Source organism: Brachycentrus maculatus, unplaced genomic scaffold (assembly GCF_059751285.1).
Source record: "Brachycentrus maculatus isolate JH-2025_06_01 unplaced genomic scaffold, ASM5975128v1 h1tg000166l, whole genome shotgun sequence".
Classification (NCBI taxonomy): Eukaryota; Metazoa; Arthropoda; class Insecta; order Trichoptera; family Brachycentridae; genus Brachycentrus; species Brachycentrus maculatus.
In genome coordinates, this window is record NW_028280919.1 from 1,717,498 (window position 1) to 1,731,780 (window position 14,283).

Sequence of the window (14,283 nt, forward strand, 5' to 3'; positions counted from 1 at the left end):
AATATGAATAACTCCTAAGTGGAGAAACCCAGATTTGTGAATAAAAACTTGGGACACACTCAAAATATTGAGAGATTTTTAACTTTTTTTTTAATTTATTTAATATAGTGAATACAAAAAATATTACAGCTTAATTCATGTATTTTGTCCGCCTCCGTAGTGTAATGGTCAGCACGCTCGGCTACCGTTCTGGAGGTCCCGGGTTCGATTCCCAAGGGGGGTAAATAAATATAAGTGATTTTTTCACTATCATATTTATTCAATATTACCCTGGACTGGTACCTGAAGCGGAGGGCTGATCACCTTTCCTTTATGTGTAAACGATCAAGATAACACTGCGTTTATATGACGCAGTGCCCTATGCACCATTGGGGTGCGGATAAGGGTTTTATTATTTTATTAATTCATGTATAAAAGGCACTTAGAACATTTTCTGAGAATTTGATATCTTCCATTTTTTATATGTGTAAGAAGGTTATTGAAATATTTGGTTCCCAAATATTTGATGTTCTGTTAGAATTGATTGATTGGTGTTCATTTTGCTATTGCAAAATCGTTTTGGAATCTCAAAGATGAACTTTTCTTCAGATTCAAATATTTATCACCCTTTAAAAGTTGAAGAATTGCTGTTTTTTAAAAGGTTTCTACATCAGGGACTTGAAATGTTGAAAATAATATTAGTGAGGTTATATTAGTTTTTTTTATTCAGCATTTAGCAGTTCCTCAATAACCTCGAGTAAAAAGCAGTCTAATTATTTAATAGTTTCGCCATGCTCCTACTATCCCATCCGTTTGATTAAAGCTTGTGCATGGTGCTTTATTTCCTTACGACGGACCTATAAACGTGCAGTTAATGCCTTTCATAAAGTTCCGCTGCTGATATTGTATGCTACAAAAGGTTTACAAACATTAAACAATAGTAAAAAAATAAATGCACTACAAGTAATTTCAATTTTAGGATTTTTCGTTTCCGATTAATAGGGTTAAAAGTAGATAGACTAATACAAATTTAATTATTATATAAAAATAAAAAAACTTGCATAAAAGACTACGCAAGTTTTTTTTTTTTTAAAACTTGCATAAAAGATTACTGTCCGCCTCCGTGGTGTAATGGTCAGCGTGTTTAGCTACCGTGCTGGAGGTCCCGGGTTCGATTCCCAGGGGGGTGAAAATAAATATTGGTGATTTAACACTGTAATATTTATTTAATATTACCCTGGACTGGTTCCTGAAGCGCAAGAGTGATCACCTTACCTTTATGTAAGTAATGATCAAGATAACACTGCGTCATTCGATGCAGTGCCCTATGCACCATTGGGTGCGGATAAGGGTTTTAAGTAATAAAAGACTACATTTCATATCGTTAATATTAAAACATTTACTTTGTGGTAAGTCGTTTTTACATTTTTGTTTTTAAAGAAAATGGTAATGGTAGTATATAACCAACCACTCGCCGACATTTTTAGTTAGTATTTAGAAAAGACGGGTACGCCTCGAAACCGGTAAACAAAAATCTCGTAGAGTGGTTATATACTAAGACTACTTTTTAGTTTATTAATGTAACCACTAGTTTTGAAATTTTCTCTAGACTAGTCGTGTTTACATTTATAAACTCTAAAAACGTCTTAAACAAGTGTTTTATTTTTATATTTAAATCATCATTAAATTCTACAAACTTTATGTAAAATCAACACAATCTATGATAAAATACATCCTCATAATCGCTTTTATTGAACTGTAAAATAATAACTTGTGATAAAATTATCACATTACCTCTTAGTTCACTGTTATATAAATATTTGCCTTGTATCGTATTAAAATTCAAAATCATATTAAAACACAACACAACGATATATATATATATATATATATATATATATATATATATATATATATATATATATATATATATATATATATATATATATATATATATATATATATATATATATATAGTCTGGGCATTTACGGGGCTGACGACCGTCATAGGCTGGTTTAAGTGATCACTTTACACACGTGTAACATTCACCAATTCTACCCATTATTGACAACCACACTACTCAAATTCTTGGAAGTTCTATATATATGAACCAATTTAGAAACCTTGTTCTTGAATCACTAGAACTTCACTAGAGACATCTATTGAATAATTGGAGATAATATAATATTTGGAGATAATCCAGATTTTGTGAACAAGTATTTCGACACACTCAAAATGTTGTACATATATCTTATTTATCGGAAAAATAATCATTGTCTTCACTGTAAAGCCTTTAGATCTGATTGACTTTCACGCTTCCATTATTATGACTTCAACTTTATTTAAATATATTGAGCAGTTGAAGCATTTTATTGAATGTTCGCTGGTTTGTAATAAGTCAGGAGGTGCAATGAACCTCCTTCCGCCCACCGTAAAAACCTCCCAAAGCAGGTGTTAGAGAATGCGAAGGGTACGTGAATAGACTACCCGCATATAGCACACACTCATAGCTTCATTTGCGGTCTCGGAAAAGGAAAATACGATAATCAAAGCCTGGATGGCGCATTAAGGGGGGGGTGGTGGACGAGAAGAGGGTTGAATTAGGAATTTTTTTAAAGGATTAAACATTTTGAACTTTTTCGTAAAATCTTAAAAACAATCAATAACTTGGATTTATATGTTTTTTTTAAACATCCTGTCGTCGAACACGGTTCCCGTGTTCATACAAATATTGCAGCAACACGTTGACGGAAGTCGTGTTGAATAAAGATAAGGATTCCTAGCCGGTTTTATGTGTTTTGAAAACACGAAGAAATACACTTATACGTGTGTTTTAAATAGAAAGTGCAATTTGATTTTAATACAAAGTTATGGTGGGTTTTCCAAAAATGATAGAAAGAACACATCCGACCATCTTGGATTTTTTCTGCAATATGTTCATATATGTCGGCTTCCGTGATGTAATGGTTAGCGTGTTAAGCTACCGTACTGGAGGTCCCGGGTTTGATTACCAAGAGGGGGTGTGAAAATAAATATTGGTGATTTTACACTCTAATATTTAATTAATATTACCCTGGACTGGTCCCTGAAGCGCGGAAGTGATCACCTTGCCTTAATGTACGTAAATACAATGCAGTGTACTATGCACCATTATGTGCGGATAAGGGTAAGAAGAAGAATAAATCATTTTAACGTGAAAAATCCTGAAAGCTATAGATATTTTTAACACATTTTTTTATCGTTTTTATGGATTGTTAGTTAGAAAAAAGTTCTCAAAAAATATTGTGTTGATCTTTTACAAATTAAATATGTACTATTGATAAAGTAGCATTCGCCAAAAAGTCTAATTTTTACAATTACGGGTTGGATGGTTTCTGCGTAACACGATCCACCAATTGATCACCAAAGTGCACCAAAGCGATAACCCTAATTTCCGTTTACGACAGTTTTGGGAACTGGGCCACCAGCCGATCGGTTCGATATCGTACGGAACCAATAAGCCGCCGGTTCCACGAATGATTGTGTTACGCAGTAAGTACCCAGGTCGGGCACAGACCGCAGATTTCAGGGAAAACACTAGAGTAGAAGCACGAACCACGATTCACTGTATTCTGTATTCGCAGTAAAACTCTCCCCATACCCTATCTCGATACGAGAACTCTATTCTCTTGATATGTTGCCTACACGATACGGTGGGACGGAAAATTTAACGAGCACATTGTGTGCCGGCGAACTGTACATAAAATATATATGAAATAATATTGTATTATTGTATATGTTCAACATACGAAGAGCTGAAGAGGGTGGCGCATGATAGACCGAAATGGCGAAGGAGATGTCATCTGTTGCTGCAAACCAATCCACAAGATTGAGACCACAAAAGAAAAAGAGTTTTCATTGAGAATATTCATTGCTCAAGGACCACTAAAAAGAGTATTCATTGCTCTAAGCTTTTAACTTAAGCCATTGCTACTTTTAGCATATCTTAATACTAGTTAACGCAGTTCCTCTCCAATAAATAGACTAAGCTCGTGTGCTTAGAGAGGGACTTACGCTTGTTGTTTATTGTTTATACTTATGAATGATGTATGTAGTTTTTTTCCTGGGATTATTTTTTAAGTTTGTGTGTTTTTTTTGTTGTAGTTACATACTCAATTCTTACTCTGTGTATGATGTTTGACAATACGTATTTCTGTACATTGTTGTAAGATGGTAGTGAAAATTTGACCACGACATTAACATTCAATAATATTTAATAATAAAAAATATATATTTAATATTTTACTGTTACATCATGCAATTAATTGATTTAACCATTGACACGAGTAATTCAAGCAACTGGCATTTGCGGAATTTTATTAACATCAAATGATGAAAATTAAGAGCGAATATTGTCAATTTTAGTGACCGTCCCGGAGGCGTTACAAATACTTAAATAGTCAATAGAAAAAGGGATATCAAAAATCAGAGATATGCAAGTGCATGTTGATCTAAGTCAAACAATGTCGTTAAACAATGTGCACTTCTGTTAATATGGCGTTTTATTAAAACCAAAGAATATTACAAAGCCGACCTTTCAACATTGATGAATAATTTGATTCAATTACTCAGGAATTGTACACAAAACAACCAATGGAAAAATCATTGGTAGAAAACCTTTTTAATTGTTAAAGATATTACTGAAAACTTAGGACTCTTCACCCTGAGACAGAATAAAGATATATAAATAATCATTCAAATCAGTTTTAGAAAATAAAACACTTTTTAAACTGGTATGACTAACAACCATGTGTGTAGCATTCTTGTTGGGATAAATTGAATCATAAATAATAATAAAAAATTGGTTTGTATAAAAAAGGTTTGTGATTTCTGCAAGTTCTCGTGATCCCCGAACGAAGGTATAATAAATATCCACTATCATAGAAGAATCGCAAATAATTACGGTAGTTTAAAGAACTGGGAAAATGTTATTTGAAAGCAGCGATGGAAAATTACAGAGAACAATTTTGTTGAAACGATATTTACTTAGGTACATGTTTGTTCATTTTACAAACATATTTTTCGTGTGACATTTTAGTTAAAATTATTTATTTTAAATCTGTATTACTTCAGCATAAAACTAAGTGAAAATAAAAATCAATAAAAAATCTATTACCTTTAAATACAACAAAGATACAGTAACAATGAATAAAAAATACGTTTTACTTTTATATAAAACATAGTCACAATAAAAATTAATGAAAAAACCGTGGTACTTTTATTTTGAAATATTTCTTCTTACTTCTAGCTTTCCTTCCACATACGCTTAGATTTCACATAAAATACGATAAGTTTGTCAAAAACCTTTTATTTTATTCAACTTTAGTTCAATTTTGTTTAAAACCGACCGACTTATATGCATTTAAACTGCTTTTATTTCTTCATTTTTTAATCCTAAATGCATAAAAGAAAGTAGCACAAATTAAAATATATTAATATCGATTGATTTCACTTATTGAAACCCCTATTTTTTTAATGTACTGTGACATGTGTTTCGATGCATTCCGCATCATTATGGTATTTGAAAATGATGTGGAATGCATCGAAACACGTGTCACAATAGATTTTAAGAAATACTGGTACTAACAAGTGGAATTGAAATTTAAATTATTTCTATTTCTAAACGCGAATGACATTATTAATGTGACCGTGAAAAAACGTGTAGCTACGATGAATATGACTTTTGTTACTTACTCAAAATAAAAACATATTCTGAAAAGGTATTGTATTGTGCGTGAACGGATATCCGCTAACCCACTGACTAAGGGCAAGAAAAACAGGAAATGGGAACAAAAGATCTAACACAAAGACAGAGAAAAAAGTAATATCAATGTTAAGGAACTTTTAATATTAAGATGGAACAGTTGTTTTCAAATCAAAAGCTTCCTGAAATCGATATTTTTCAGGTACCGACTAGCCTTATATCGCCGAAACGCCCAACTCATTTTGAGCGAGGATTTTAATATTTTATTGGTTACAATTTACGACGTCCCTCGTATTATATGTTACATGATTTATTATAGAGAATTTGTGGGTTATATTTATTTTTAAATATCTTATGGTACATTCGTGCTTTGCTATTAAACGATATCAGGCGTATTGCTATTAAACAATATCAGGCGTATTGCTATTAAACAATATCATCAAACCAACGTAAACATTTCGCTCACTCCTTTCATCAACGACATTTATTAAAAATCGTCAATTTTCAGTTTTGCATGTCAGAATGCCCAGAAAATGTTCTATATACCAGCAAAAGCGGCATATTTTTAACTTAATATTTACCCGTTACAGGGCAAAAAATGTTGTTTTTGCATTTTGAAGAGAAGGTAATTGTTTAATTTTTTTTTTTAAAATACTAAATATTTTTCAAATGGAGAAAAAACATTCAGGTTTTACCTAAGATCTGTTGCAGAGTAAAAAGTTCAATAAGTGGCGTGATATTTATTTTTAATACATTTCATTATATTTTTAAACTTTTAAAACGATCTCCTGAAAAATCAAGTTTTTTGATATATGACGTTGTTGAAAGGAGTGAGCGATATTATTATTTTTACTACATATATTTTCAAATCAACTGCACTTGGTTGCGGTCCCGTGGTAAGAGTCGCTGAGTTTGAGTCAGAATTTCTAGGTTCAACTACTTCAGTCAGTTAACTTCCGTATGGAATCTATGCCTTGTTCAATGAAGATATAAATAAAATAAAAACGCATATCTCCAAGAGTTTCATTATTTCATTCAATCAAAACCACTTTGTATTTTTACAATTTTGACATATCAACTTACATGAAGAAGAGTATGAAAAGCTGGGTTATTATTATTATTTTGTATTTATAAGATTTAAACTTTACATAATAAACATTCAAGAAATATAAGATTTAACTTTATATTAGCTGGAATACTTCGAATTTCTTGCATTTTAATTTTGTACTGACATTTCTTGGTAGAACTGCATTCTATATAATAGACACGCGCCGTGGCGTAGTTGGGAAGACGCTCGACTGCGAAACTGGCGTCGCGGGTTCGATTTCCGCCAAGTGCAAAATAAATTCAAGAAATATTTATTTTTAATTGGTCTGGGTGTTTGTGATGTATATTTCACATTTACCTTCCCTATCCTTACTATCCTACCTGCATACAAGCCTCTTAAAGGAGAGGCTTAGCGGGCCTATTCGTTTAAAAAAACTTCTGATCCTTATCCGCACCTAATGTTGCATAGGGTACAGCATCGTATTGACAAAGTGTTATCTTGATCGTTACTTGCATGAAGGCAAGGTGATCATTAAAAAAAATTATCTAAATGTAGAGTTATTCCTATTTTTTTAAATTGTGACTGGTGCCTAGTCTGATGATGTCGAAAAATGTCGCTGAACGACGAAACCGCGTTACCGATCAAAAAAATGAATGTGGAAAAGGCTGTTTAGATGCTGTTTTTTTTTCGACAAAACCCGGTCGCTTTTTTATAATTTTTTTACAAATCCTCCACTTGTTCCGGTCGCTTGTCAAAAAAATAAAAATATAAGAAAACTATATAGGAGTTGCTTTATTACACTTCGCATTTCTTAGTATTCAAACCACTTCGTCGAGTTTTTAAGTTTTCCCTTTGTAATATATGCACAATGATAGAATAGGGTTGAATTTCCCTGAAATGGCATGGCTTTCAGCTTTCAGTTGCTTTCAGTCATGAAAATAATATCGGCCAAAGCTCCGCCAAACCCCGCGAGGTATGGACGGCTCCCGCCTGCGCCCTATCACGTGACACAACGCGAGGGCGGGAAATCGAAACTAATTCCAACAATGGAGCACTGTTCGGATATTTTCCAAAGAGGACAGCGAGTCCTTCGTAATACCGGGGCCTTATTATTTAAAACTAGTATTACTGATAAATATTCAACAGATATAAGAATGACAGATTGTCGAGTTTTTAAGCCACTGTAAATATTTCAAATTAGTTTTCGGTACTTTTATTATATTTATCGTCAATGAAGCAGGTCAAAATGTTGAAGAGGCAAGAAGGAATCGACCGGGAGCACGAGGACACGTTAGATGAATTCGTCGCCAGCAGTAAGTCGTTTTCTTTAATGTTTTTCGCAGATACTTTGTAGCACATTTTATAAACTTTATAAAATAAAAAAAACTTTGTTTTTAACCAATTTTTTATTGGTACATTTTCTCTCCAACCGGTTTCGACATAAACCTTGTCATCATCGTGTTAAACATGTACTCGTAAACATAAACCCTGATGATGACAAGGTTCTTGTCGAAACCGGTTGGAGGAAAAATTTACAAATGCGTACATGTTTGACCCTGATGATGACCAGGTTCTTGTCGAATCCGGTTGGATTAAAAATCTATCAACAAAATAGTGGTTAAAAACAAAGTGGTTTTATTTTATAAAGTAAGTTGTTTATTCCATTATCATCTCCATTTTTAACCGCTTTTTGATTGGTACATTTTTCTCCAACCGGTTTCGACAAGAACCTTGTCATCATCGGGTTAAACATGCACTCGTTTAACCCTGATGATGACAAGGTTCTTGTCGTAAACGGTTGGAGAAAAATAGTACCAATAAAAAAGTGGTTTAACACAAAGTTATTTTATTTTATAAAGTAAGTTGTTCATTCCATAATCATCAGAAAAATAGTTTTCTAATACTCGCGTGTCAATAAATAACAAAGTTTGCGGGCAATTATTATTAATGTAGGTAAGGGGAAAGGGTATAATGTATCTATCTACTTCCTATAGTTTCCTTCTGTATGTAATCAATCGTCGATCCAACAGCACCTGGAGCCCAAAAGAAAATTGAACTTATTTATATTATTCAGTTAAATTAAATAACAGGTTGTTAATTAAATTCACTTAACATTAACTAGTTACTGGTTTCGTCACATTCGTCACATCGCCAGACTGGTAGGACTTACTTTTATTATTAATAGAAGATTATTATTATTACTAAACACGACTACTACAACCATAACGCCTTTTTATTCAGGGGAAAGCAGAAAGGATGGAACGCCACACTCTTCTGTCCTGACATCTTACTTCACGTACATACATCTAGTCATACATGTCCTCCGATTACGTAGACTTTTGACACCATCAGATTTTAGATTTTGATTGACCTGGTCGTTTTAATTTATGATTCAATCGAATTTATTTATTTTAGCGACAGCTGTTTCGATTTGCAAGGCCGTTATCAAACTGTCAAATAAACTCGTACAAAAAAATTCGTACGCGTATTAAAGTACAATTTTTTTATGCAGCGAGTGCACTTTTCAACATTAATTCCGACGGTATTTTTTTATTATTTTGAATGCGCTATTTGAAAAAAAGCTTTGGCTAGAAAAGCGCATTTGTAAAAAAGTACTCACAAATCGAAATTCTCACAAAAAAAGGCAAAAATAATATTCAGATTGCAAAATGTACCATAATCATTGGTCCCGTGCAGGACCGTAGGACATTTAACGTCGAAAATCCGCGGTCCCGTACGGGACCACTGGGCGAATAAAAGATAATGAACTGATTTACCTAGTTATGAGTTTTTGAATACTTTTTTATCGGCCTATCAAAAACGTTCATTTAAAAAATAAAATACATACAATGTCGTCATTCAATTTGTTGCTGTTACAATAACCATGAAAATAACTAAACAATACAGTTTTCGTTGAAAATTATGCCTGGAAAAACTAAAATAGGTCGTTTAAACTAATAAAGAAAATTACTCAGATGTTATCTTAAATAACGAACTAAATAAATCAAATGATCCATAAAACAACGTTGGAGACAACTGCGTGTTTAAAACTCTTTATGTACTACTATCTCTAAAATAAATTAAAAAGCAAAATGAGGATACTAAAATGGATCAATGAATTAAAAGTACTAGACGAAATGCAATGATTATTGTTCTAAACGGTATATACACGGGTCTACCAAACAATAAAATGACTCGACTGCAATCAGTGTTAAACGCAGCAGCGAGACTAATTTTTGGAATTTCTAAATTCAGTCACATCACCCCACTACTTCACAAACTCCACTGGTAACGCTTTCCCGAAAGGGTTGAGTATAAACTCTGCCTACTCATGTATAAATCAATACACAATATGGCTCCAGAGTATCTTAAGGAGCTGTGTATTCCAGATGAATTGGTTGATAGACGTCTCACGCTTCGATCGGCTACAACATCTGCAATGGCAAAGTGATCTTACCAGCTCGCAACCAACGCACTAAATTTGGCGAGCGTGCCTTTGCTGTTGCAGGACCGACGGCGTGGAATGCTCTTCCACCAATGATTAGAAATAGTGAGAGTGAGATGATCTTTAGAAAAAGACTAAAAACACATTTGTTTGCTAAATCATTTCCACCCTAATATTTTCCCCAATTCATTCACAGTGAAGCGCCCTTGAGGTATTTTTTTTACGAAAATGGCGCTATATAAGTTATCCAAATTTATTATTATTATTATTCTATTTCCAAATAAGACACAATGCTATCAATTTTAACACTCTCCTTATCATTCATCGTCCACTTTGTGTAATACCAGTTAAAACACTACTTCAAGACAACAGGCTTAAGAATAATTTCATCATCAGGTCAAATGTAGACTAAAGAGAAATTACTGTCTCCTATATTTATTATATTATAAACTAAAATTGCTTTAATTATTATTCTTTGAAAGAGAAGGAAAGGAGGTAAAGAAATCAGAATGGGAATATTTTTAAAACGGACTTGAAGTCAAATTTAATTTAATTTATTATGGGTAAGTCTTTATTTATTTCTAATTTTTCTACATTATCTAAACGAAGTGAAATTTTTAAGTGGTATTTGTGTTCCAGTCTTGTTAACCTTAGTCCCATGTACCAAAATGAGAAATAGAAATTACTCATCGGGAAATCAATTAGATATATATGACTTATGTATGTAATATGTTATGAAAAAATAAATAAAAAGAATACAATATAAACATTATAATAAGGTTTGATACTATATACGTATGGTTTTATTTTCTTGTTAACCTTAATCCCATGTACCAAAATGAGAAATAGAAATTACTCATCGGGAATATTATATATGTGTCTTCCGCCTCCGTAGTGTAATGGTCAGCATGCTCGCCTACCGTTCTGGAGGTCCCGGGTTCGATTCCCAGGGGGGTTTGATAAATATAAGTGATTTTTTTCACTCTAATATTTATTCAATATCACACTGGACTGGTACCTGAAGTGGAGGGCTGATCACCTTTCCTTTATGTGTAATCGATCGAGATAACACTGCATTTATATGAAGCAGTGCTCTATGCACCATTGGGGTGCGGTAAGGGTTTTATTATTTTTATTATTATGTGTGTTTTGAAAAAATAAATAAAATAAATAAATAAATAATAAATAGAATACAACATAAACACGATAATAATGTTTAATACTATATACGTATGGTTTTATTATCGACCGATAAAACAAACCCCTTTGTATAAAAGATCCTCCTTCAAACATCGTATAAAAGGAGCCATTAATATAGGGTTTGTACCCAATTTAGTTTAGAGAGCTTTGAACCGCTTGAGCCAATGAACCCGTACGAAAACCCATCAAACGTCAAAGTGAATTCCGTGTTTCAGATGGGGAAAAAAACATTTTTTCATATCAATTTCGTTTTGATGAGTTCGCAAGCATTAGTGCCTACCGATTGTCACGAAACGCTCAAAGCATACCCGAGATGTGTATTGGCTTTTAAAAAACTCGGCTTTTTCGAGAGATTAAATCAAATATAAATTCCTTCGCCAAAACCTTTGGCGTTTCAAGGCTAAAATTATACTAAAATATTAAAATATTCACGAAAAATCCTAATATTCTATCAAGGAAAACCGTAAATACGACTTACACGCTTAAAATTTAGGACAAAACGGCTGTATTAATATGTTCAAAATACAACAAAATCAAAAAGGGCTAATCGTAAAAATTTGAATTTTATGAGAAGGAATAAAATCGCTCGTTTGCAGGTTTGTATTTAATAGAGAAAAGACGAGAAAATTTATCAGTCGGTAAAGCTTAGTCCACACACAAGGTACTTGGTAATATGGGGGCCATAACAGTCGAAAGTTTGGTTTAAGAATGACTATTGTAGGGGGTAAAAACAAAATACAAAAGGGTGGATGTATATTATTATGTTTGTTTTTACTTTCTAAATGATCTAATAAAGTCTACCCCATCAATTGACCTATATCCGAGTAAGTAAGCGTATACTTTGTCAATGTTGATGTTGTTCAACGAAATTGGAACTAATTCGATCGAATTGAAATATCCAGACTGTCTCATACAGATTGGCAATAAAAAAATTTTAAACTATAATAATTTTGCAATATTTTGAGTGCGTCCAAATCTTTGTTCACAAAACTGGGTTTGTCCATGAAGGAGCTATTTATATTGATATCTCAACATAGATGATGAAGAATAATAGAAGCCTGGGTATTTACCTGCCATAGACTATAATAGGTCGTAAGCCTTCTTGATACCCAGACTTTTATATTCTTCTTTATCTATGTGGAGATATCAATAAAAATAACTTCTAAGTGGGGAAACACAACTTTGGACACACTCAAAACATTGTGAATAAAATAAATGGTCAAATTATAAGTTTAGTAAAAATAGAAAATCACTTTTTCAGGAATCTCCTAGTATGTATAATAATGCGTACATACATTTGATAAGCATCTCTACTAAATAAAAAACACACTCAACTCAACCATAGATGGTCCCGAGAACTCACACGTGAAAGAACGTATCAATTTAAGGAATATATACAAGTCCCGAAATTTTAGTATTGTGGTTTTGAGTAAGCTAACAAAAAAGAAATGCAGGCAATCGCATAAAAAATGTATGTTACTAAAAGTTATAAATTTATTTTTTAATGTGATTAACAGTAGCTATTCATCACTTTGTGGTTACATTCAGAGGTGGGCTGCCAAATTTTTAATAAGGGGCTCGTTTGAACTATGCAAAATACATAATAATTAAAAATAATTGTAAAAAAATACGATAAAATAATTTTTAAAAAACGACTAATTTTTATGGTAGAAAATTCTTTATTTCAGCGAATATATTTCTCGAGAAATTTCAAAAGGCAACAAAGTTTTATGTGTCATAATACGTTTAAACTTACCACTAAAATTGCATTTACCATATGTACTGACTTAACCTTTATAGTGCTGAGCTTATTTTCACATATTTTGCATAAATTGCGAAAGGATTTTTGAAAAAAGTACCTTATTATTTAAGTGTGCACAGAATCTTAATTATTTTCCTCAAATGTAGATGAATTTTTGTAATTCGTGTAAGGGACATATCAAACTACTCAAATAAAACATGTGTTTTACTATAACTGTATTTATTTATTTATTTTTATTAATTTTTTCACTGTAATATATAGCGGAGGGCTGATCACCTTTCCTTCATGTGTAAACGATCAAGATAACACTGCGTTTATATGACGCAGTGCCCTATGCTTCATTGGGGTGCGGATAAGGGTTTAAAAAAAAACATTTATTTATTTATAAGAAAACAAACAAGAATATTTAAAAAAATCCTTGACAAAAATCATTAATCAGAGAATTTTGATTTCTCTTAATTTAACAGGGGTCTCGCCCGCCCAAGTCAAATTTAACAAGGGGCTAGCGCGAGCCCCTCGGAGCCCCCTGCAGCCCACCGTTGGTTACATTCAAGGAACTCGATACTCGCACAAGTAAGTCGGTAATAAGGGGAATATTTTCTTGTAATAAATATAACACACTGCCTGTAATGTAGTAGAGTCGTGAGGGGAAACTAATGTACATGGAAGGTAGCAATGCACAATATTTTTAGTGTATTTCGTTGGGGCGGATAGTGAGCCGTCTCATGCGGCGTCGAGAATACCGAATCGATTGTTTACCAAAACTTATATTAGTAGCATTTTTCAAATAAATACTGCCGCTGTCGCCATAAAATCAGTAATAAAAACGTATTTTTCGCCAACTTGTGATAAAACTGCGTAAAGAAAACGGCAGTGACGTGTGCGGAATCTAAAATTAAACATATCGAAGTTTGATTACTGTAAAATCCTGAAAAAAATAACTTACCAAATTCGGGATATTTATTTACGAATTGGACGAATATTGAAGTTGATCATTTTAAAAATTAAACACTTGTATAATGAGTGTTTAATTTTTTAAATAATCAACATGTCATTCCACAAGTTAATACCGAATCAATAAATAATATTGTATTCAAGTTCACAA

At 32.6% G+C, this 14,283-nt stretch overlaps 1 protein-coding gene across 7 annotated transcripts in view; it reads right to left on the minus strand.

Moving 5' to 3' along the window:
- The window catches only part of Nadsyn (NAD synthetase), a 61,074-nt gene that overhangs the window by 29,833 nt on the left and 16,958 nt on the right, over positions 1 to 14,283 (minus strand). The gene's annotated exons all lie outside the window — the stretch shown is intronic.